Below are 20,561 nucleotides of genomic sequence, written 5' to 3' on the forward strand. Positions count from 1 at the left end.
CGATCAGCAATGACCCCAAGCCAGCTTCCTAACCTGTCCTGAGCCAGGAGCACTGGACAAGGAGTTTGAAGAACACACAAGCTCCCTGGAACCTGGGGGGAGGGTGTGGCACTTTGAATTTATCATTGCCTCTGCCCAAAATGCTCCTGTGGCTGCTCCCTCGTTTCACTTACACCTCTGCTCGGAGGCCTCCTGGCACTTTACCTCCTCCAGGAAGCCTTCCCAGATCACTTGTTTGTCCCTGCCTCAGCTGTTTCTATTTTTTGTCCTAGTACCCATCATGACCTGACAATATCATTGCCTATTTCCCCAATTAGAATTTAAGTTCCAAGAGGACAGGAATTTTGTTTGCTTGATTCAGTGCCTAGAACAGCTCCGCTGACACAGAGTAGGTACTCAATTGAAGGAGGGAGGGGGCACAAAATCCCAGCATCTGGTCCCCGGAGGCTGAGCCCCCTCTGGGACAGCTCTCTGCCAACTCAGCCTGAACCCCCGAGAGACCCAGAACACCCCCAGCCCAGCCTAGCCCAGCCCAGCCCAGCTCAGCCCACCCTGGGCAGGATTCCCGGGCCTCCAGCATGGAACTGGGATGGAATTGGGCACCCTGGGAGAGCCGCGGAGGCCGGTGGCTGTGTCCAGCTGAGGAAGGTTGGCCTCTGAGTCGGCCCCCCAACTTTCCCTGATGCTGCCCGAGGCCTGCTGGCAATTACCAACACTCATGCGGCCGGGAGCAAGGAGGGGCAGGGAGGCACGGGCACCTGACCCAGCCTGGCTCCCTAAAGCTGCTTTGCCCCATTCCACTCCCCACACCTCCTTTCTTCCTCCAGGAAGCCCTCTGTGACCACACCCACCATGAGCCCTCTTGCCCAGCCAGGCCCCTCCAGCTTCCAGGGCTGCTTGGGAGTCACCATGTAGCTACTTCGGCACACTGGGGGTGCCCGCAACCTGTGGAAAACCCAGTAGGCTGGGCTGCGGAGACAGCACCCTGTGACCCTCCTGCGATGACCACAGGAGCTAAGGGACATGATGCCTTGTCAACTGATAAGCACTGTCCCGCTTAGCCCAAAGCCCTTCTGTCTTCCCTGGCCTCTCGCCCCAGCATCCCCGGGGAACCTCCCCGTCCCCAGAGTCCTCAGCCCACAAAGCCCAGGACAGAGCCATTTCCTTCTCCAGCGACCCCTCCCCCTCCTCTGGTTTCCCCTGCCCCCAGCCCCCAGCCTTTGATCAGGCTGCCGCCTCCTTCCAGGCCCCATCCTTGTGGAGCCCCCAGGGTTTCCTCTTCCCCAGAGTCCCCTGGGCCCACTCCAGGCAGGGCCAGGGCCTCTCTCTCACTGGCTCTCACTCCTCGTTTCTTTGGGCAGTGCCCCAGTGGCCTTCACCTTGACCACAGCATCGACAGTGCTGCCAGGAAGGCTTCGCGGGGCGAGCCGTGCTGTCCATGGAATGTATTCTGGATGCCTGGCCGGGCATTGTAGAAACTGCGGTGTCTTGAGGTCCTGAGGGTCACTGTCATGCTCCCTGTGGGAGCACCAGGGCGGAGATGCTGGGACCTTGCAGTCCTCGTGGCAGCATGTGACAGGGACAGCCCGAGCACCCCGGTCTGGCCGCCGGGAACGCTTCCCTCCGAGATCCGCAGAAGCAAGAATCCAGGCCCCTTCCCAAGCACCACCGCCCCCGGGGTCTGTCCCCTTTCTCCTTGCCACCTCCTTCTTCCCAAGTCGGCCTCCGGTGCTGCCGTCTCCGCCCTGATAAGCAGCTGGTGCTGTACCAGGAGCCTCGGGGCCCCTGCACTGTCCCACCCTCCAGGCCACCTGGCCCAGCCTCCAGACCTAGGGCTTCTCTCCAGGGCCCTCAGGGCCCAGGGCCGCCCATGCCTGGGGTCTGCCCAGCCGCCTGCCATCCAGGCTGCAGATCAATAGCTCCGCCTTCTGCTCTGCTCTCCTGCCCGTCTGTTTTCCCCCCGTCGTCCCCAGGGAGTCAACCAGGCCAGCTGAGTGCTCCCAGGCCAGAGAGAAGAGGCTGTGTGAGGCCATCTGTTTGGGAGGTGCCTCTGGCCAGGGCTCGGCAGCCCACGGGAGCAGCCCAGCCATGGGGGGTGGGGGACGGGGTAACTGCCAGGGGGGACGGGCAGTCAGGGAAGTGAGAGTCACCTTGACCTGAGGCTCGGGGCCAGCCAGGGTGTGCTGCTGTCCCCCAGTGGGGGCAGATGCAGGAGGTGCCAGGCCCGGCTGTGCCTGGGACGCGGAGCGGGTGGGGAAGTCAGTGGAGCCTCCTCCCCGCCCCCCATTCAACTCCTTTCAAAACACACACAACACACCCTTAAAATTGGGTTGCCAGTGACAACCTGGCATATCATCTTCGTTTTATATTATTCTTAGCCCTTCTGTTGTCATAGCAACTGAACAATGCTTTTTTTTAAATATAGCAGTTAATTTTTTCAGCTCCGGCAACAAAGTTCTGGTGCCGTCCAGAAGGCCAATGGCCGGTTTCCCCCACAGGGGCAGAGGCCTCCAAGCTCACGGGCCCCGCAGCGGCCCTGTGCGGGGACCCTCCGTGTTCCCCGGCCTGGCAGCGCTCCGCAGTCAGGGTGCTGCAGGAAGCACCTGGGTGTGGGCTCAGCAGACCCGGGCCCAGCCCCCAGCCCGGAAGCCTTCGTGTTTCCTCCCAGAGCCTCAGCCTCAGCTTTGGGTCACTGGGGCCAACATTGTTGGCTTCACAGATTCTCATGAGGCCAAACAGGCCAGGGACGCATGGCTACATGGGACACACGAGCCGCCCCCGGCACACGACCGGGCCTGCTTCCGTCTCTTCCTTCCCTTCTCCACGCCCTCGCTCCCTCCCCCTCCCCCTTTTGCCTTTTTCTCCTCCCCTCCTCCCCTGCGCCGTGAATTATTGATGATAAATTCCCAGCCAGTCACATCAGAGGGTTAAAATCCATAACCAGCCTGTTTGCAGGCTCCCCTCGGCTCACCCGCCCTCCCCGAGCCGGTGAGCTCATCTCGGTCATCAATCATGCATCTCGGCTCCAGGACCCTGGCCCCTGCGCTCCAGCGGCTGCACAGCCCCGGGCAAGAGGTGGCCAGGCCAGGGCAAGCAGAGGTGGCCCTGCACTGAGAGCTTGTCTGGGAAGGGAAGCTGCCTCCCGCATGGGGCCGTGTCAGGGAACACTCTGCATTGGGCTTCCGGTTGCTCTCAGCTCCCCTATACCCCCACCCCCAGCCCTCATCCTGCAGCTCCCCAGTCCCTGCCCCAGCCCTGTTCTCATCACCCACTCATTTCTCTGCATTCCAGAGCTCAGCGTGGCATGCCTTAATACAACAGCACGTTTCTAATGCCCAGAGACCATCAAAATAGAGCATGGGCTGCCCAGCAGGTGGTGAGCTCCCTGTCTGTCACCAGGGAGCTGGACTCCAGGTAGATCACCCCAGAGGGCAGGATGTGCTGGGCAGGGTTGTAACCCGAGGTTACAGATTGAGGAAACCCTTGTCTCCACCTAGGAGTCTATACTGGAGATGGTAATATTGAAATTGCTGTATGATTTCGCAGAACTTTGAGCACCAAATATTGCCCTGATTTCAAAAAATAGAACCCAAAACCGTTAGCTTGCCCAGAGTCATTTAGCTGACAGAAGAGCTAACTAGGAAGCAGGGTTCTCCACGCCCCACTGTTCAAGGACCTTCGTGGAAGGACGTTTCTCGAGCAGCGACTGAGTGTGTAAGTCAGGGCTGCTGTCTAGGAGGTGGCGGCCACGTTCAGGGGCCAACAGAAGACCCAGAAAGAGAAAAATGCACCCAAGAGTGTGCACACACTGTGAGCCCAGAGAGAGAGGCTCGGAGGCAGGGTGGGATCGGGGTGGGAGGAGCCAAGGCAAGAGGGGAAGGTGCCTGCAGGCCTCAGGCTGCCACGGCCCCAGGCACCTGTGGGCCTTTCGTGCCTCCATTGCACTTCATGCTCCCAGCGGCTCTGCCAGAATGGCACTGCGTCCAGGTCTGCCGGATGCTCTGTGAACTTGGCAAGGTCACACAGGCAGAAGCGGAGGGACCACGTGGGCCTGACGCCTGGAGTTCCACCCCCGCGGGAGGCAGCGGAGGGAGGGGCGCGCGTGCCCTGCTGCATCTGGGTGGCCAACACGGGCAGCCAGGCTGTGATGGCCCCCAGCCCAGCAGAGCTGCCTTGTACTTCGCCCTCCGCCCACCTGGAACAGGATGTAGGGAGAAACAGCGGCTGTGGCAGGAGGGGCTGCCCTGCCGTTACAGGACAGCAGCTCTGGCCTGGGAGAGGACAGACCCGGGACAGCTCCGAGTCTTTCCCTAGGTCTCTGTGACCCCAGAGGCAGGTCACCACACGACCTGCCATGGTTTCCTGTCTTTTCTCAGAAGGGCACAACATCCATTGTCCTATTTCATGTGCAAAAATGGATCTGTCATCACTGGCATGGACCATCTACCTAAAGCCTCAGCCGGCTGCAGGCTCTCTCTGCCCCCTTATCCTGCTTTCTTTTCTTTTCTGGCACTTGCACATGCTGCCGGGAGACCCCATGCCTCTGCGCTTGTCTGCCAAGGCCATTCTCTGCCGTGAGGTGGTCAGTTCCACAAGGGCCAGCGTGGGTCTCTGTGTCTCCAGCACCCAAGCAGCGCCTGACACACACAAGCCCTGGGTGACGTGCCGCCTTCCTGCTCTGGTGGCCCCGCCTGCCCCTGTCCTGGCGCTCCTCCTTGGCCACTGTAGTTGCATGCTTTGAATCTGTCTCCCCCTGACCCCGGACACTGTGAGGCCCCTGTGGCAGAGCACAAAGCCCAGCCGGGGGAGGGGGTTGGTGGTGAATGCTTGGTGCAGCAGTGATCCAAGATGGCCCCTCCCTGGGCTTCAGTTTCCCTGTGTGTGCACTGAGGGGCAGGGGTCGCCCTGGAGGCTCATTACATGCCTTACTCAGCGGCGTTCTGGGAGGGACCCGTGACCTGCTGGCTGGCATGTCTGCACCTGCGCTTGGTGTGTTTGCCGCACCACTTGCAGCCCCCATGCTTGTGCGGCACAAGGTTGTTCCCTGCCCAGAGCCTGCCTTCCCCTTGATGAGCAGTTCAAACCCCAGAATAGCCCATTGTTTAGAATCAGGTGCCCGGACCCGGTATTTATCTCCAGTGCGCCGAGTGTGCTCGGGTCCCTGCCAGCCACGTGGTGGCCATCATTGGAACAGCTCAGGACACTTGGCTCCGAGAGGCCATCTCTGGCCTGGGGAGACAGCCAGCTCCAGGGGCAGCAGAGCTGAAGAGCGAAAGGCATGAGCAGGGTAATGGGTGCATTTCCCGTGTCCTCACAGAGGCCATGCCAGATCAGTGGCAATGTCCCCATTTTAAAGCCAAGGAGCCTGAGGCTCAGAGGTCACCTTCCCGTGGAACTTCCCCAAGGTCACAGAATTTCCAAGGCACAGAGCGGGCCTCTGGCTGTGGGACTGTCTGGCTCCAGAGCCCAAGTCATTTCACCGTCACCGTGCAGTTGGTGTCACCTGGGCACTCGCTTTAGCTCAGCCGCTGCCAGCAAGTGTGCGAGAGAGGGAAGCAGCTTCCCGGAGGCTGTGGCTGGGTCCAGCCTTGATTTCTGCCTCTGCCGGCCTCGCCCGCCCTCTGCCTGGTGCCCCTGTCCTTCGGGGTCCTGTCACATCTCCCCTCCTCTCTGAAGGAGAGAAGCTGAGGATGCACCGGGTTGAGAAAAGCTGAGTCTGAGATGAGCTGGACACTGGAGGGCCAGACCAAGGTGGCAATGGGGGCATGGAATGCAGGCAGAGCAGAGCCCAGAGACAAGGGCTGCCTGGGCTGTCGGGGACATCGTCCAGGCACTGCCACCTCCCAGCCATGTGACTTTTGGCAAGCTGGTCAGTTTCTTCAGGCTTCAGCTTCCTTATCTGTAAAATGGGAGTAAAGATCTTCTCTGTGGGGATTCAATAAATCCACGTAAAATTCTTAGCCAAGCCCCTGGCAGGAAGCACGTGCTGAGTGGGCTCGTGTCAGTCCCCATCATTGTCACGGCCATGGCTGCACAGTTCCGGAGCCTGGGGAGCCACACTTGGAGGGAGGGAGGCTGCAGCAGGCTCTGGGCCAGCGCTGGGTGCTAAGCTGGGCACTCTTTCTACACTCAGGTCCCAACATTAGGGCAGGAGAGTCTGAGCCAGTTCTGCTGAGATGCCCCTCGCTGTAGGAGGGAGGATGGTCTGGGAGCCAGGGCAGGACTGAGCTTGGAGGTGGGCACGTGGACAGCTGGTGGGAGGGGAGCTGTGAAGGAGAGGAGAGTGAGATGCTCACTCAGGACGTGGGTGGCCCCAAGGACCCCTTCGTCGGGTCTGGCCTTCCAGGGCTGTCCGAGCTGGTGCCACAGAGGTGCCTTGGTCCCCCAGCAGGTTGTCAGCTCAGCCGTTTCCCCACTGGGCACATGATGGCGGTACACTCATTGACCGCATACGATCTTTCTGGCCTTGAAGATGGCCCCTGGGGCCCACTCGTGGGGTTTGTTCAGTGATAGGGAGAGGCGGTGTGGGAGGAGGGAAGCAGCTAAAGGAGGTGCCCATCCCTCTGCTGGTGGCTGAAGAATGGGACTGAGGCCCGAGTGGTGGACGAGCTGCTACCCCTTTGAACTGTCTCTCTCTCTCTGTGCCTTCCAAGTAAAATGAAAATAAATAAAACTTTTTTGAAAAGATAGGACTGAAGCAGTCCAAGGGGTAAATGCAGACATGACGCTGGGTGAGTGACAGTGGGTGATACAAAAGAGGAACGTGGGGGCTGGCGCTGTGGCGTAGAGGGCTTCTGCCTGCGGTACCAGTATTCCATATGGATGCCAGTTTGTGTCCCGGCTGCTGCACTTCCAATCCAGCTCCCTGCTAATGCACCTGGGAAAGCAGCAGAGGATGGCCCAAGTGCTTAGACCCCTGTACCCATGTAGGAGTCCCAGCAGAAGCTCCTAGCTCCTGGCTGCCTGTTCCTGGCTCCTGGCTTTGGCATGGCCCAGCCTCCACTGTTGCTGCCATCTGGGGAGTAAACCAGCAAATGGAAGATCTCTCTGTCTCTCCTTCTCTCTTTGTATCTTTGCCTTTGAAAAAAAAATAAATCTTGAAAAAAATCCCCTAATTCTTTTTACTATCAGAGAAGCCCCCTCCCAGGGTCCTTGAAGATTTTCCTTTGCTCTGAAAAGGGGGTAATAGATCCCATTGAGGCCAGCACTGTAGCACAGTAGGCTAAGCTACTGGCTGCAGCACCAGCATCCCTTATGGGTACCGGTTCAAGTCCCTGCTGCTCTACTTCTGATCCAGCTCCTTGCTGATGCACCTGGGAAAGCAGCAAAAGATGGCTCAAGTCTTTGGGTCCCTGCATCCACATGGGAGACCTGGAGGAAGCTCCTGGCTCCTGGCTTTGGATTGGCCCAGCTCTGGCCATTGCTACCATTTGTGGGGTGAACCTCTCTCTGTCTCTCCCTCTTTGTAACTCTGCCTCTCAAATAAATAAATCTTTTAAAAAATAAATAAAAGATCCCATTGGCCAGAGTTGGGTGCCTTGAGTCCATCACAAAATGGACTGCCACTGCCATGCCCTTGGCATTTCCTCCCTGGGCCTGAGGCGGGGCTCAGCGCAGTAAGAACAGGCTTCCTTCAGCGAGAGGACTGGAAGAAAGAGCTGCAAGGGAGCTCCTGATGGTAAACTTGAACTTGTCCAGTGTACGTTTGGTGCCAGAGTTCCTGGTCCAGGGCCCTCCGTGCCGCAGGAAGCCACTTGACCCCTTCCTCTCTGAATCCATTAGGGCTTTTTGGTGTTCGCAGCAAAAGCTGACTTGAGCTAGCTTAAGCGAAAAGGGAGTCTACAGGAGGGGTGATGAGAACCTCGCAGAATTGACAGGGAGGCTGGAGAACTCGGCTCAGGAACGGATCCAGCAACAGAAAACAGGAGCTAATCAGCGGCAGGCTCATCATGGCCACAGAGGTGGAAGAATGAGGTTCCAGACTCAGCATTTGACATGCCTGGCTCAGGCTAGGGCCCGGAGCTGGCTGCAGGAAAGCAGAGGCTTGGCTTGGCTGTCCCCTGGGAGCAGGAGAGCAGCTCCCTCCGGCCCACGTGAAAACTGAGTGCTGATACAGAAGGAGCGAGCAGGGGTATGGAGGGGCCAAAAAATGGCAAGTGGCACATGATCCTTGCCCCAGTGCCACAGCTGAGATGGAACGGCCCACGCTCCCCACGTGGAGGCCAGAGATGCTCAGCTGTTCAGGGATGGCTGCTCGGAGCAGGAGACTCATGAGCACCCGCTGTGAGGTTCTCACAAAGGTACCTCTCCCTCCCCGCATGTCAAGCTGATAAGGAGTCTGCCACATTCATCTAGAACCTTCTAGAGGCTCCTTGCGCCTCTCTGGGGGATGACCCCTCCTGGCTTCTCCCAGTTGCTCTAGAAATTCATCAGCAAGTCTGTTCCCCAGTTCCAGGAAACCGCTGCTAGCCCCAGAACACCCTGTGTCTTCCTTCACGACCCCTTGAATGGAAGGGCAGGGTTCCGGCCTGGCCTGGTCTCCTGCAAAGAGCAGACAGCAGACTGGGATTGGACATCCAGTGCGGGCGGGGCAGGTACTCAGCGACTCATTTATTCTCCCAGCAGCTGGCCCTCAGCTGTGTTTTCCTCTTCCACAGATGAGGAACCTGAGGTTTAGAAAGAGGCACTAGCTAGCTCTGCTGATTCGTAGCAGAACAGCACTGAAATCCGATCCCAGAGCCCACTTCTCGTGGTCTCCCTGGACTGTGGCACCCTGGCTCTTCCTGCTGGGAGCGGGGATGGGCTTGGGACCCTCATTCCCACGTTTGTCCTCTAGGCTTCAGAGAGTGCCCCCCCCACCCCCCGCGCCCAGTGCAGGGATGTAGGCTCCAAGTTTGCGTCTGTCGGAGCCTACAGACTGCTCCAGAATGGCCAGGAAGTCCTTCCGGGTCCCCTCGCAGGGCCCCCCAGGAAGGCAGAAGGGCAAGGCCGTTTTAATCTTCACAATGAAACTTTGTCATTGCCCTCGTCATCCTGGCTTCTAGAAGCCAGGGCTCTGCCCTCCGTGGGCATCAGAGCATCCTCTGCTGCCGCCGCTGGTGCCCTCATCCTGATGAAGACTGGGGGCTCTGCAGGTGCCCAGGGCAGTGGCCTGACACAGCAGCTTGCCAGCCGGACTCCAGCAACCCCCGGAGGTCCCACACCCCCTTCTAGGGGCCATCGCGGAGGGGACTGCCCAGAGAACCTGAGCTGCAACTCTGCAGAACATCCCACCTTTCTCTGTGTTACACACTGGACTTTAATGTGAGTTTTATTTTCTAAGAAGACTCTCTGACTAAAGTTCACTGGTCCGCTGGGTACACTGATACTTTTTTTTTCCTACAAGATTCTGCAACATTATCCTCCAACTGATCTACCTCACCCTGGCCACTCTGAGAATGGCTGTTGTAGAGCCGGAGCGCGCTGTTCCCGCCTCGTCAGGACCCAGGGGCCGGTCACCAGGAGGAGCCAAGGGTGTCACCTTAGCATGTTGCCAAGCACGGAGCTGTCCATCACGCTGCTCAGTACCCTCAAGGCCCAGGCCGGCGCTAGCTTTCTGCAGCACTGACAGCGATGGTGGTTTACAAGGATTTATCACCAATCTCTAAATGACAAGCAGAAAGGAAGTAAAAGATTCCCAACACAAAGAAATGCTAATGATTCAGGCTCAATCATTACCCATTACTCAGATGTATTGAATTATCGCACTGGACTCCGTAAATATGTACAATTATTATGTCAATTAAATTTTTAAAAAGTAAAAAGGGGGTGGGTGTATGGCCGAGTGGCTGAGGCCCCAGTTAAGATGCCCAAGTCCTGTATCAGAGTACCGGTGTGTACAGCCAGCTTTGGCCCTCTGTTCCAGCGTCCTGCTAACGCAGACCCTGGGAGCCAGCGGGAATGGCTCGAGGACGTGGGTCCCTATCATACTCATGGACACTAGGACGGAGTTCCCAGCTCCCAGCCTTAGCCTGACCCAGCTCCGGGTATTGTGGCCATTTGGAGGCTGAACCACTGGAGAGGAATTCGCTCTATTTCACTCTGTCTCTAAAAAAAAGGGTGGGGGAAGCTGGGCCGGGAGAACTTGACTTTCCTCATTCCCAAATTTCTTCCTACTGTCAAACAACAGAACCCATCTTGTTTTACTCTTTGCCTTGGCTACTAGTGTCGCTCCCCCTCTTCATGGAGGAACGACACAGGACCCTGCGCTGTTCTTTCGTCTGCTCGGCCCTCCCCGGGTTTGCTGCTGGTTCTTCCCGGGTTGGCTACTATCCCTTCCACCTCCGTGGAAGGGCAGTTCCCCCTGGCCACATTCCCCACTTCCGCAGGGGAGCGGCACACCGCCGGCCGGCTTTCTCGGGGGCTGCACGGGTGTTCCTTCAGCTAGATGTTCCCCATAGATGTTCCTGGTGCATGCCGTCTCTCTCCTCCTTTATAGTCCTCCTCCGCCAATCCTAACTCGGCTGCCCACACGCCGAGTACGCTGCTCTCCAATCAGGAGCAAGTCCTACAGTTAATTGGTTGAACTGGAGGCAGCTGTGTGGAAGCTGTTTACTTCTCTCCCAGCGCCATATTGTGGGAGAGCAGATGCATAGAATAAGTCTTAATTCCAGTAACTCAGTCTAGTCCGGTTGCTCCCCACAACTAGGATGCCCACTGCTAAGGTAAAGTCTACCATGTGAGTGCAGGGGTCCAAGGACTTGGGTTATCTTCCACTGCTTTCCCAGGCCATAGCAGAGAGCTGGATCAGAAGTGGAGCAGCCGAGACTCGACTGGTGCCCATATGGGATGCTGGTACTGCGGGCAGCAGGTTTACCTGCTATCCCACAGTGCCAGCCCAGGAATCTCTCTTTTTAAAACGTGTATTTTTGGCCAGCGCCGCAGCTCACTAGGCTAATCCTCCACCTATGGCACCAGCACAGCGGGTTCTAGTCCCGGTTGAGGCACCAGATTCTGTCTTGGTTGCCCCTCTTCCAGTCCAGCTGTCTGCTGTGGTCCGGGAAGGCAGCGGAGGATGGCCCAAGTCCTTGGACCCTGCACCGTGTGGGAGACCAGGAGAAGCACCTGGCTCCTGGCTTCAGATCAGCACGGTGCACCAGCTACAGCACGCCGGCCACAGCGGCCATTGAGGGGTGAACCAATGGAAAAGGAAGACCTTTCTCTCTGTCTCTCTCTCTCACTATCCACTCTGCCTATCAAAATAAAATAAAATAAAATGTGTATTTTCCCCCATTATACAATACTCGTGTACTTTTTAAGAGTTAAAAAATAGAGATAACTGCAATAAAGCAAAATAATTGCCCGCTGTGCTTCTAACCAACCTCCCAAACCAGAAACATGTTTGAAACCAGAACCTCATACAGTGCCTGGCACATAGAGGGACTTCGTGTGTCTTTGTTAAGTAGAATTGACTTGAATGTTGGGCTCTCTGGAGTGACAGGAAATCAATAAATGGATGTTTTTGAAAAGAGAGAGTAAGGGTCTGGCGCCTACCACATAGTGGGCCCTCAGAAAAATAATTAATGGACAAACGAATGAACGAATGAATGGAGCTTTGAAATGAGGCAGCTCCAGCCTTGTCATCGGTTAGCTGTGTAATCCTGGGCAATGCGCTTGCCTTTCTGTGAGCCCCCTTCCTTCTCTGCAAATTGGTCTAATGAGCAAGGATGCTGACAGGTGCTGCTGGACGGGGAACGTGAGACATGGGCAGCCAAGGAGTGTGCCCAGCGTCTCCACGCTGGGGCATGGTGAGATCAGGGTGCGCACCTGCAGGCTCCCCAGGAGGATCCAATTAGATAAGGAACTTAAGCGTCTGGCTCAGGGAGTGTTTCTCTCTTCCTGTAAGCAGAAAGGTCTGGCAGCCTCAGCGACTTGGTGGGGAATCTGAGTACAGGCAGGGTCTCAGCTGGCGCGGGGACTAGGGCGGATTCCGAGGCAGCTGCGCCCGACTGTTAGTTGCTGGCGCTGCTATGTGGGAGGAGCTCTCCTTGTGGGTCCTCTGGGGACCACCCTTCCCAGGAGGCCATTTCTCAAGCAGCTGTCTCACCCCCAGGGAGCCTGATCCCTGCTGCGGCCAAGGAGAGAATCTGCTTTTCCATTGCACCATTTGGCCTAGGGGGTGGAGCCTGGGCTACCCTAACTGGTGTGTTTGTGCTAGGGAGACCCATGAGAAGCAGCACTTGGCACAGGAGGAACCAGCGCCGAGGGTGAGCGCCATCGGGTGAGCACAGGTTGACCTTGTTAAGTTCATTGTCGCTGTTGCCATGGATTAGGGCTGGGGCCGGGGCGGGGAGGGGGGAGCTATACCTTCCCCCATATGACATTTCATCTAGCTAACATCCCTTCAAGGTGGGTGTGAACACCCCAATTTTATAGATGAGGAAACGGAAGGAAGAAGAGAGAGGTAAGTACACAAGGAGCGAGTGACAGCACGGCAGGTAGGACTTGGAGTTCGTGGCTCTAGAACCTGTGTTCTTAGCCACTAGTCACATCTGCTGCTGGTTGGCAGACACGAGGCAGCTTGAAAAAGCAAAAAGGACTTACGGCTGGACTCTCCTCCTGCCTGGATGTGACTGAGCAAGGAGCCAGGGACCCGAGATTCCTTGGGGCTACTCTTTGCCCTGCCCATCAATACTTAAAGCACACATGGGTATTTCCCTCTGCTGGGGAGCTTGACACCCATCCCACCACTTGCTGAGTGTTCATTAGGGCTCTTTTGTATGTCGGGCCTTGTGCTAGGTGCAGCCACGATAATTACAGCGAACCCTTACTCTGCGCCGGGATCTGCTCTAAGTTCTATTTGTAGACGAGACCATTTACTCCTCACAACAGCCCCACAGGTATCTAATTATTGTTAGATTTTCTTTATAGATGAAGAGACTAGGGCACAAAGAGGTTAAGTAACTAACCCAGGGCCCTGGTGCTGTTAAGTGGCAGAGCCAGGATTTGAACCCAGGCAGGCTGGGATCAGAGTTGTCACATTTATCTGCCCCACACTGCTTCAGCTCTCACAATTTCTGCAGTTCTCAAATTCAGAGTTTTTCCCAAAGGACATGTTAAAATAGCCCCAAGTGGCGCTACTCTTGTGGCACAGAAAGTTAAACCACCATTTTGGACACCAGCATCCTATGCTAGAGCACCTGTTGAAGTCCCAGCTGCTCACTTCAAATCCCCCTCCCTGCTAATGGCCTGGGAAAAGCAGCAGAAGATGGCCAAGTGTTTGGGCCCCTGCTACCCATGTGGAAGACCCTGGAACTTGGCTTGGGGCTGGCCTAACCTTGGCTGTTGCAGCCATTTGGGGAGTGAACCTGAGGACTGATGATCTCTCTCCCCACCCCTGCCTCCCTGCCTCTTTGATGCTCTTTCAAATAAATAAATCTTAAAAAAAACAACAGTAACAATAATCTATTTCCATTCTATTTGCTGAGAATCAAACTAGGCAGAGAGACTGAACGGTCCTGGGTTTGTGAAGTGCCTGGCGTAGTGGGGTCAGAAGGGAGGTGTCAAGGTCAGGGTGGAAGCTTGGCCCGTGATCTACTATGGCCTTGACTGCCAGGCCTTTGGCAATCTTGGCACCTCTGTGAGCCTCCATTTCTTTATTTAAAAAATAGACTGTCAGTACCGATTCTGTCTGCCTCCAAGCCTTTCTATGGAAACTAAATGAGGTGACAGATGGCAACAAGATTTCAAAAAAAAATGCACTGGACAAGGGTTTGTTATTGGACCGAAGTGAAAATTTGATGTCAGTGTGATGAATAAATGAATGAATTAGTGAATGAGTGGTTCCAGCAGCCCTGCAGCTTGGTTCCCTGGGTGACAAATGCCCTCTGTGGCAGATATGTTGGGTTTCTCAGGGTACCAGCAGCACGCTTTATCCTTAGCCATGCCCCATGCCCCTGTACCGGGAATTGGTTTGCATTGGATTTTGTGTGAGTCTGCAGGGCTGTATTAGCCATCATTTATTAATGTCTTCTGGGAGACGGGTCCTGTGCTAGACTGTGAGGAGACAGAGATGAATTTCCTATGATCTCTAACCTCAGGGGGAAACAGACTAGGAGGAGAAGTGGTGACAATAATAATGTTAGTAAACCAGTATTGTAAATAATACCAAGCATTTACCACGTGTCAGGTGTTGTCTTGAGGTTTCATGTATACTATTTCATTTAATCATTACAACAGTTCCAAGAATTACTAAAACTGTTGTCCCCATTTTTTTACACAAGGGAAAATGGATTTCGACAGTTTAAGTAACTTGCCCAAGTTCACACAACTCTGAAGTTACAGATTTGAGCATGAACCTGGGAAAGATGTGGATACAAATAACTCTATAATAGGGTAGAAACAATCATGTACCTTATTATAGGGGCAAGGGCAGGCCTCTTAGGTTCAGAAAGAGAATAGAGGCGAGAATGATGATGGTAGTAGTGATGACGAGGGTGGTGATGATGATGATGATGGTGGTGGTGGTGGTGGTGGTGAGGCAAGGATAGGCCTTCAGGTTCAGAAAAAGAAGGAAGACACTGGTGATGATAGTGGTGATGGCTGATGACAATGATTATAGTGATGAAAGTAACAGTGATGTGGTGATGGTGACAGTTATGATGGTGATGATAGTGAAGGAGAAGATGGTGGTGATGATGGTGATGGTGTGATGATGATAATGATGAAGATGGTGGTGATGATGGTGGTGATAATGGTAATGATGGTGATGATGAAGATGGTGGTGATGGTGGTAAGTGTAGTGATGGTGGTGATGGTGATGATGAAGATGGTGGTGAAGGTGGTGATAATAGTGATGGTGGTGAGTGTGGTGATGGTTGATGATAGTAATAATGGTGATGGTGGAGACGATGATGATGGCGGTAATGATGATGGTGGTGATGGTTGATGATAGTAATAATGATGACGATGGTGATGGAGAAGACGGTGGTGATGATGATGGTGCTGATAATGGTAATGTGGTGATCGTGATGATAGTGATGATGAAGATGGTGGTGATGGTGTGATGATGATAACGCTGATGGCTGATGGTAGTCCTGAGGGTGATATAGTGGTCATGGTGGTGATGATCTTGATGGTGGTGATGATGATGATACTAACGGTGGTTGATGACAGTGAAGATCATGGTGAAAGTGATAGTGGTTATGTTAGTGATGATAATAGTGACAATGGTGATGAGAGTGATGGTGAAGATGGTGGTGATGATAGTAACAGTGATGGTGACGGTGGGAAGGAGGTGGTAATGATGATGATAAAGATGATCCTCTAGGGCCCTGTGGTTGAGCTTCTCTTGGTGCCAATGCCTCGGCCTGGTGCTTTCCACTCGCTCACTCAATCCTCATAACACCTTTCCAGTGTCAGGATTATCAGCTCCATTTCACTCACGTGGCCCTGAGCTAGAGAAAAGCCAGGTGGCCTGTCCAAGGACATCCAGCCTGAGCTGGATGTGAGCTTAAGCATGCCTTACTACTAAGCTGCTGCAACTCCCTGTCCCAGGACCCCTCACCTGTGGGCCATCAGGCTGGGCATCTCAGGGATGCTCCATAAATATAATGAAAATGGAATGAGTGGGTCTCTGAGGCTTGTAGTCTTAAACCCAAGAGATATAAGTGATGTTCCAAATTGATGTGTGTGTCGCCATGCTTTCCAGGTAATTGTAAAGAATGTTTGTTGTAGCTTTTGCATTGTCGTTTCTCAATGAGAAGACGCTAAATGTACAGGTAGCACCAGGAGGCGTTTTGAGAACTACTTTCACACAAAAACGGATCCACATGCTGAAAATGGTGGAAACGTGCTGCCCCCCTTCCAGGCTTTGCCCAGTGGCTGGCACAGAGGTCGCTGGGAGGAGGGAGGCCACCCTCCAGCCTGGGGTGGGGGAGCTCGGAGCACGTGTCCCAGGTTCACATGTGCCTTTGTGGCCCTGAGCTGTCACTCTCAGTCACTTCATCTCCATCAGATCCGATGCCAGCACCTCACAGCTTTCCCAACTGGCTATTGAATGCATGCATGAGTGAATGACTAATGAAAGAAAGAAAGAATGAATGAATGATGATGAGCGGTGCTCAAGGAGCCCGTGAAGGACATTTTCCCTAAGGAGTGCTTGGAAGTGAGTCCTCGGGCCTGGAGCGCCCGAGGGGCCCGCTGGGGCAGGTGACTGGGAGCGGGGTGACGAGACTGAGGTTCCCTCCCAGGGGACCTGCTCGTGACCCTTGGGTGACCGGGCTGGAGTGGCGGGAGCAGGGGAGGCAGCTGAGCTTTGCTGTCAGCGAGCCTGTGCTCACCAGCTCTGGCTGCATTTTTTTTTAACTCAAATGAAAGCTGACAGATGGCAGCGGCATAATATTCTCACTTTCTCTACTTCCCACAGGCCTCCTCCAACACAGCCCTCCAAGCTCTGAGAACTCTCTGACACATCTTGACCATGAGAACGCGGCTGGCTTTTGACAGGTAAGTTCTCCCCCACATCCCCTCCCCACTGCTCCACACGTCACAGGGAAGTCCAAAGCCCATGTGTTGTGGCCGTGTGTTGTGGCCAGGTGGTGGGTGGGGACTGCCTCGGCCTTGACCAGGAAAATGGAGCCCCACAACCTCCTGAGTCTCCGGGGAAAAGCGACGCAAAGGTTTCTGGTCCTGCAGCTGCTGTTCCTGCCAGTGGCAGCGCGTGGTGATGAGACTCGGTCCTGAGCCAGGAGCCAGGGAAGCGGCTCTGGCTCCAGCATTGCCTTTAAGGCACAGGAAAACCTTAAGCAGGCACTTTCCTCTCCATATCTCTGCTTCCTTGCCTGCAAAGTGAGGGCGTGGAATTGAGCACACCAGACAGGCCTCCGCCATCCATTCCAGGCTCCGGCCAAGGCCATGGGATGGGGAAGGACCGTGGGGTCAGCACCGCAGCTGTGTGCTACTTCCCCGGGGACTCTCTCCTTTTGACTGCTCTGTGGACCTCACATCCCTTGAGAGCCTGCTCTGGGTTGTGTGTGCGCTGTGTGTGTGCGTACTTACATGTGTTTGGGGGAGGGGCACGCATGCTTTCTAGCAAACTCTACTTGAGGTCACACTCAGCCATAGAGCACCACCAGCCACACGCCGGCCCTCCCATGGCCCAGTCATCTGAACATCTTTCATTGCCAGCTGTGCCCTATCCTCTGTGCTGGCGCTGAGACCCAGACATGAACCAATCATGATACTGGCCCCGAGAGGCTCCCAGTCCAGTGGAGGAGGTGGACATGCAGGTAGCCCCAGCACAGCACACACTGGTGAGGGCAGCGGGACTCCTTTCCAAAATGGGTTTGCTTCTGGGCTGGTTCCAGGAAAACGATTTGCAGGGGACACGTGAGTTGGGCTTTGAAGGATGAGCAGAAGCTTGGCAGGTACAAGAGGGAAGAAGGGATGGAGGGCACAAGAGGAGGAGTGGCTGGAAGTGAGGCTGGGAGAGCACAGGCTCTGAGTGCCCTGCCAAGGAGCCTGGGTGGCTCAGGGGCTGGAGGAGGGGTGCAAGTCCCTCAGAGCGGGGGGCGAGTGTCTGGGAGAGGCATCTGGGCTGGGGAGAGGCTGAGAGCTGAGAGCAGGGGCCCATGTTGGGAGGGCCCAGGGCAGGATGTCCCTTGCTGCAATGTCTGTGGCCCAGGCTCACGGGCTCAGGGGCAATGCTGCAGCCTTCCAGAGAAGCCACGGTGCCTGGGGCTGCTGCGCTGGGAACCACTGCAGCCCCTACGTGGCCTGGCTTCCCTGCTTCCAGGGGCTGACAGCTCTTCCTGGGGCAGCCAGCTCTCCCCGTCTCCTCTGTTCCTGGAGCGAGGCAGGCCACCTCCCTAGAGCAGTGACCCCTCAGGGACTGGATGTGGAGCACACCCACCCCATCGGCCTCTCTCTCCTGGACTGTAGCAGAACAGCTCCTGCCTGGCCTCTGGGTCGTGGGCACCACCTCCCAACGTTATACTTTCACCATTTCCTCTCTTGGTAGGGCTCAAAGCACGAGCATGTCTGTTGTGTCTTGGGCATGTGTACAGAGCAGGCTTTGGTGCCGAAGGGAGCTGCACTCCATCCCGATCCTCCCTGGGGTCCTCAAAGCCCATGTGTACCCACATCTGCCTCCTAGGGTGGTTCCAGAAGCAAAGGCAGGCAGCTGTGTGAGAGGCGGGCACAGGGCCCGAGCAGTGGCCACATCCACATTCTGTGTCCTTCAGCCAGCTCGTGTCGCTGCCATGGAGCAAGTGGCTACTGATGGGCAGTGATGGCCTAGAGACACCTGTGAGTTCTGGGTTCCAAGGGTGTCATAAAAGGAGCAGGCACTTAGCCTAGAGGGTCTGAGTTCAAATCCTGCCCCCAGCTTCTGATTCCAGTTTCCTGTTCAAGTGACTGGGTCACTGACACCCAAGTGGAAACCTAGATTGAGTTCCCAGCTCCTAGCTGCAGCCTCAACCCAGCCTTGGCCGTTGTAGGCATTTGGGGAGTGAGTCAGTGGGTGAGAGTTCTCTCTGGATCTGGCTCCGGCTCCGGCTCCGACTCCTTGACTCATGATTGAATAAATAAATAAATGTTTAAAAAGAAGCTGGTAGAAGCAGTTAGCATCGCTGCCTTAACAGGAAGTGAAGCCAAGTGTACTTGACTTTCCCTCAGAAAGTTTGTTCAACAGAACTTCCCTGACCCCCCACTCTGTTCCCGGCACTGGTGGGCTATGGGGTCTCCAGTGAAGAGGGCGGCCCCTTCCCCAGAATGGGGATGTCACAAAGGATAAAGTGCCCTTTGAGCACCAGATGCCACCGGGGCCCTGGAAGCCACAGCCACAGCCAAGGGCAGGGAGAGGCAGGGCCCCGTCCTGGGAGGCTGTGAGTCAGGGGAGGCCCCAGGGAAGAGGGGGGCACCTGCACTGGCACGGGAGGGCTCAATCAGCAGGACTGCAGGCAGAGCCAGGTGGCATCCCAGGCAGGGGGCGGGCGTGAGCAAGGGCGTGGCATGGGAGTCACAGCGTGCTGGGGCGTTCACGAATGCCGAGCACCCTGCCCTGCTGTCGGCATAGACGCCGTCGGTCAGGAGAGTCACATCCAGGGACAGGCCCCACCGTCTGAGAGGCCACCATGAGGTCATGTGTGCAAGCTGTAAAGCCACGGTGGGGGGCAGGGGGCTTCTACCACTTGTGCTGGCTGGGGCACAGGTGACCTGCCGCCTCTGTAGCAGTCCTGGAGACGGTGCTGTGTTCGCGCTGGGGGCTGGCAGAGACATCAGTAAAACTGGGCCCCTGCCCAGATACAGAGAGGGAGGCGGACAGGCCCTCGGGCGCCGGCTCTGTGTGGCCACTGATGCTCTTGTGGCAGTGTTCAAAGTGCTATGGGAAAGCAGACGAAAGAGCAGCCAGAGAGCCAGAGTGGCCACCGCCCTGTGGTAACCATCAGAGGAACTGCAGGAACTAAGGGTCACAGAGCACAGAGAGGCCGCACAGCTGCCCCAGCACACACAGCTAGGAAGCAGCACAGCCAGGTTGAGCCCAGTGAGACTGTGCTCAAATGACCCTGGGAGCTTCTCTCCAAGTAGGAGAGGCACCTACAGGGTCAGAGCTGTGTCTGTTTTGCTTGCACATAGTAGGCACTCGGTAAAAATGCACTCACTAACAGGAAAGCACAAATACGTGGATGAATTTGGGCCCAGAGTTGAGGCAGAGAGGCAGAGGGAAGAGCAATTTAATCATCCTATGTATCTAATGTTAAAGCAATTCATAGCATCTTCTCCTGGGTTTTCTTCTGATTACAAAAAGCAATGTGTATTCATTGAGAACAGTTTGGAAAATGCAGGAAAAGAAAAAACTCACTCAGGACTGAGAGATTTAGTGAATTCCTCTCTCGCCTTCTTTTTTATGGTTATACACAGATTTTTAAAAATATACGTATGCATTTGGGGTTACACTCCATGTTCTATTTTTTAACTCAAGCCAGGTTCCCGAGCCAGGCCGCCAGGCAGGGCTGGCTGTGGCCGTGCCCCAGAGGAACCGGTGGCAGCAGCTGTGTGGTGCCCGTCTCGCCCTCGGCATTTGACCTTCGGGTGTTCTGCATCTCTGGCGGGTGCACACTTGATGCTATTTTTAGCTTGGCCCCTCAGGCCCGCACATAATGGACGCCTTATGTAGACAGCTACCAACGGCGTGTGAAGGAGCGTCCCACCTTAAAGCTCCCTCCGCTGTCGGAGAACAGGCCTGCTCCCTGTTCCTTCTCCCACCAGGAAGGGGCAGGCGCTGGCGCTCACAGCCCCGCTGGCTGCGCCTGGGGGCAGGTGGCCCAGCAAACACACTTGCAGGGTGGGGTTCCTACAGCACAGGCTTTGCCTGGAGTTGGCACAGCTGAGACTTCCCAAGAAACTGCTGGGGTGGGGGAGTTGCAGCAGGACCTCGTGCAGTTGCGCTGGGCCTTCTGGGGCCTCGGCATAATGCCATACCTTTGCCAAGGTCCTGCAGATGGACGACATCACCTGACATCCGGTTTGTCCTGATGTCAGCCCTGTGTGTGAGGTGACAGTGTGCCCATTTTGCAGATGAG

General features: G+C 55.7%; 1 protein-coding gene across 7 annotated transcripts in view; it reads left to right on the plus strand.

Moving 5' to 3' along the window:
- The window catches only part of HIVEP3 (HIVEP zinc finger 3), a 487,717-nt gene that overhangs the window by 302,802 nt on the left and 164,354 nt on the right, over window positions 1-20,561 (plus strand). For all 7 annotated transcript variants that reach the window (XR_016211086.1, XR_016211087.1, XM_089300862.1 and 4 more), the window contains one exon: window positions 16,406-16,485. The gene's annotated coding sequence lies outside the window, so the exon portion shown is untranslated. The remainder of the gene's footprint in view (window positions 1-16,405; window positions 16,486-20,561) is intronic.

This window comes from Oryctolagus cuniculus, chromosome 7, assembly GCF_051225735.1.
Source record: "Oryctolagus cuniculus isolate XC-2025 breed Fujian yellow rabbit chromosome 7, ASM5122573v1, whole genome shotgun sequence".
Taxonomy (NCBI): Eukaryota; Metazoa; Chordata; class Mammalia; order Lagomorpha; family Leporidae; genus Oryctolagus; species Oryctolagus cuniculus.